The 4,111-nt window shown below is 44.3% G+C and overlaps 1 long non-coding RNA gene across 1 annotated transcript; it reads right to left on the minus strand.

Moving 5' to 3' along the window:
* Nucleotides 1–471: 471 nt before the first annotated feature.
* Nucleotides 472–3,731, minus strand: LOC113939185. Its single transcript, XR_003525160.1, has 3 exons — nt 3,621–3,731; nt 922–1,025; nt 472–593 (listed from the first exon to the last, which is right to left on the minus strand). It is a non-coding gene; the product is annotated as an uncharacterized LOC113939185 (long non-coding RNA).
* Between the last annotated feature and the right edge of the window lie 380 nt (nt 3,732–4,111).

A 4,111-nucleotide genomic window follows, 5' to 3' on the forward strand; every position in this document is an offset into this window, starting at 1 on the left:
CAGTGAAGTTGAAAAACATTAGATGAGCAAACAGATATTAAGAAAAGCAAACAAAAAGAAACAGGGGTAGAAAAAATCTGAGGATAAAATGTTAGGCCAAAAATTTAAACAGCTTAAAGAAGGATATTATAAATGACAGTCACTCCATGAAGAAGTTATGATAATAAATACATGAAAATGTATGCAATAAATAATATTCAAGGCAACGGCTCTTAGAAATGTAAAGAGAACTCAGTAAAAAAGAAAGAAAAGCACAGCAGACAATCTAAAACAACTCTCTTCAAATTTTTTTTTATTTAAACAGACAAATAAGGAATAAGTATATAAATTATAGATACAGATCTAGATAATTCTCTAGATAAAGCTATAGACGATATATATCCTCTCTCTTCCCAGAATGCAAGCTCTAGGAGGTATAGGATCTTGCGTGTCTTATTTGCTGTTGCTGCACCAAGGGACAGAGTAGGCAGTCAGTAAAGTTTCATTCTACGAACAAATGACGGTGATAGGCAGCCTTGAAGCTACCCCGGTGATGCCTTCTCCTGGTCTGCATGCCCTCACGTCATCTCCCCTCCTTGAGCCTGGGCTCGGTTCTAACAAACACGATACAGCAAAAGCAACAGGAGGTTAAGTTGTGAGGAACTGTTATAAACCAAACTGTGTTCCCCCAAAATTCAAGGCTTGAAACCCTAACCCCCCAGTATGACTATATTTGGAGACAGGGTTTTTAGAGACCACCACATCCCTTGACTTGCGACCCCTTCCTTCTTCAGAACCAGCAGGGGAGCATCTTCTGTCCGCCCCCCTCCTGCCTCCCTCTTTCTCTTAGAAGGATCCTGATGACAATCCAAGATAATCTCAAGATCCTTGACTTAATCACATCCGCAGAATTCCTTTCACGTTGTAAAGAAACCTACTCACAGATAGTGGGGGTTAGGACGTGGGCATCTTTGGGGACCATTCTTCTGTCTACCGTAGCATCCGAATGCTTCTGATGCAGCAGATTAATGATCTGATAGCATCTTCTATGGGCATGATGGTTAAAAAAAAAAAAAAAAAAACCTTTACCAGTGATCAAACATATTTTGTTCTCTCTTTCCATTTTTGAGGGTCCAGTTTTGAAGAACTGGCAGGAGAAGTGGTTCCCAATATATTTATATAAAATACAGTATTATGTGTGAATAACTGCAGTATACTCCTCTCTACTGTTTATGTCTTAGGTGTGTATTTCTGATGGTTTAATCCTTCTGATTGATTCCAACAGAGTCAGAAATATCTAATTTGCAAAGAGGGGGAGTGGCAAGAAGGAACTTTTGGTGAGTACCACCATGTGGCAGGCAGTCTAGGTCTTATTGAATTTAAACCTCACCATAGCCTTCTGAGCCTGGCTCTATCATATCCTGTTTCATAGACAAAGAAACACACTCAGAGAGATGAGGCAGCTTATTTAACTCACAGAATCAGTAAGTGGCAAAATGGGTTTGAAATCCATAGTTAGTTGGTTCCAGAACTCATGCCCTTTCCACTAGGCCTTGTTGCTTCCCTCCAAAGTTCAACTTTCTTTTAGCTACCAGGTGGATTGATTGATGAGAAATAGAGAAAGGGGTAGGAGAGAGAAAGGGATGGAGAGAACCAGAAAGAGACTGTCAGGGTGGATCAATTTGGTTGAAATCTTCCAGGAGCCAGCAACTTTGGGGGAACCCTTCTGGAGGGTATGGATGCCCCTCTGCCAAAATCTGCAAGGAGGTCCAGGAGGCTGCCGGTTGCTAGGCAATCCCTCGCCGGCCACACTTCATACCAATCTAATTAGCAGATTTCACCTGAACTCCGATAGTTGCTAGGTAACACTCTGGGGGGCTGTTCCCCTCCCTTCCAGGCCCATACGGATCCCAAAGAAAGAGGACAGAGTGTTTGTGCAAAATCGCCCAAAGATATATCTATATGCCAATTTCCCCTGGTAGCCTCACTAGGCCCACCAAGACTAAGCAAATCCAGGAAATATCATTCAGTGGCACTGGCCTTGTAAAAAAAAAAAAAAAAGGTCCCATGAGCCAGTGAATTGATTCTTCAGAGGCAAGACACTTATGGGACTGGATGAGGCCAGAGACCAGGCAGAACCACCCTTGGGAACTTTAGAACTCTTACTGGAGACTCTGAAGTGACTGATCCTTTGAGTCACCTGAGAGGGAGCACCTGTTATTACTTGGTGATCGGCTAGATGCTCTCACAAACACCTGCTTTCATCTTCACAAAATTCCAGTGAGATGGGCAGCTGTTACCATCCACATTTTATTAATGAGAAATTGCGATTCAAAAATAGTAAGTAACTTGATCATGACCCGTTCCCCAGAGGAATGGGGGGTTAAAGACAAGATGGTCTGCCCCAATTCCATGCGTAATCTTTCCTCTAGTCCCCGCATGGGACTCTCTCCACAGGATGGCAAGTATTATCGTTCGTTCAGTATAACCTCAGTATTAAAACAAACTGTCGGCAACAAAAATGCCAACTGGGAAAACATGAATTCCCCTCCCCTCTTCATTGCCAGGGAATTAACACGACCTGAAGACAACGATTCTTAAACTCTTTGGTCCCAGAACCCCTTTACACTTATAAATTAATGAGAATTCCAAAGAGCTTTTTTTTACGTGGGTTATATCTATTAACACCATATCAGAAAGTAAAACTGAGAATTTTAAAAAATATTTACATATCAATTAATGTCAGAAATAACAAGGAACCCATTGCATGGTTAACATAAATAATTTATCTTTATGTAAAGTAACTACTTTCACAAACAAGACAGAAGAGAATGTGAAGAGCAGCCCTGTTTTACATTTTTGCAGATCTCTTTGATATCTGGCTTCAGGGGGGAGCAGGGGTCTCATCCCTGCTTCTGGATTCAATGTGTAGCATTAGCACAAGCCGGAACTCCCTGGAACATCTCGCTCTCCTTCTCCACTGTACATTTGTGAGGGAATGGGAGTGAAATAAGCAAATAACATCCGATATTATTATAAAAATAGCTTTGACCTTGAGGATCCTCTGAAAGGGTCTCAGAGTCCCCCAGGGATCCCCAGACCACACTTGGAGAAACACTGCCTTAGGGCACATTCATTTGAATGCCCAAAATGCTTTCAGGGTTTCACTGTGTTCCTTCGCGTTTCTAGTCAACTGTTTCAGACTATCCCACGTCTTTCTTGCCTGTAGCATTTCATGGGACCATTTCATGGTCCCTTAAAACCCCACACTACCCCTCTGGTATGCTACCTTTGAATGCTATCTGCAAAAAACAAGGTATAGATCCTGGCTCCAGATGGACCGAAATGGTTCGAAATACCAGCATGCCTCGTTTGTGTCTTCCCAGCTCCCTTTCCCTCACTGCTTCTGGTAACTGGCGCAGAAAGAAGCATGAGATCTCCTGGCCTCTGGGATGGGTAGAATGGACACAGCCCGGAGCCAGCCAGGCCGATGAGAACCCTTCCTTGATTTTCCTTACCCTGGCTTGCAATTCCTTTTTCTCCCGCAGTATCAGCGTGTTATACCAGATCATCAACCCGATATGCCGGTACTTAGTCATTCCTCCCGCCCTCCCGCCCTCCCGCCCCAACCCCACCCTTACCGTTTCACACGCTGGGGATTCCATCAGATGATTTCTATGGGCTCTTTTAACCCTGAGGCTCTGCTTCAGTTTTTCTTGCTGAACACTTCCCGGTCCCTGTGAAATTCTGCCCTGGCTCTACTGCCCATCAGAGTCCATGTGGCTGAGTTACCCCCCAGAGCCCGTCACACGGATGCTCCTCTCCTTGCTCCCTCCCACCATCCTAGTTCTTCAAGGAGCCCGGGGCTTCTCTGCTTTCACGGCAGGAGTGAAGCCGCCCAGGCTGTCCTCCTACCTTGCCACGAAGTGCCACCCACTCCAACACCCCCATTTATCATCGTGGTGTACCGTGGTGGGTGCGCCTTGCGTCTGTGGATAAGCTATTCGCTCTGCCCTAGGATTCAGTTTGATTCACTTCAGCAAGCATTTGCCAAGTATCTACTTTGTGCAGGCACTTCACTGAGAATACAGTTGGGAGGATGAAACATACCTGAGACAGGGGAGAGTACCAA

The sequence above is a fragment of the Zalophus californianus genome, chromosome 16 (assembly GCF_009762305.2).
Source record: "Zalophus californianus isolate mZalCal1 chromosome 16, mZalCal1.pri.v2, whole genome shotgun sequence".
NCBI classification, from domain to species: domain Eukaryota; kingdom Metazoa; phylum Chordata; class Mammalia; order Carnivora; family Otariidae; genus Zalophus; species Zalophus californianus.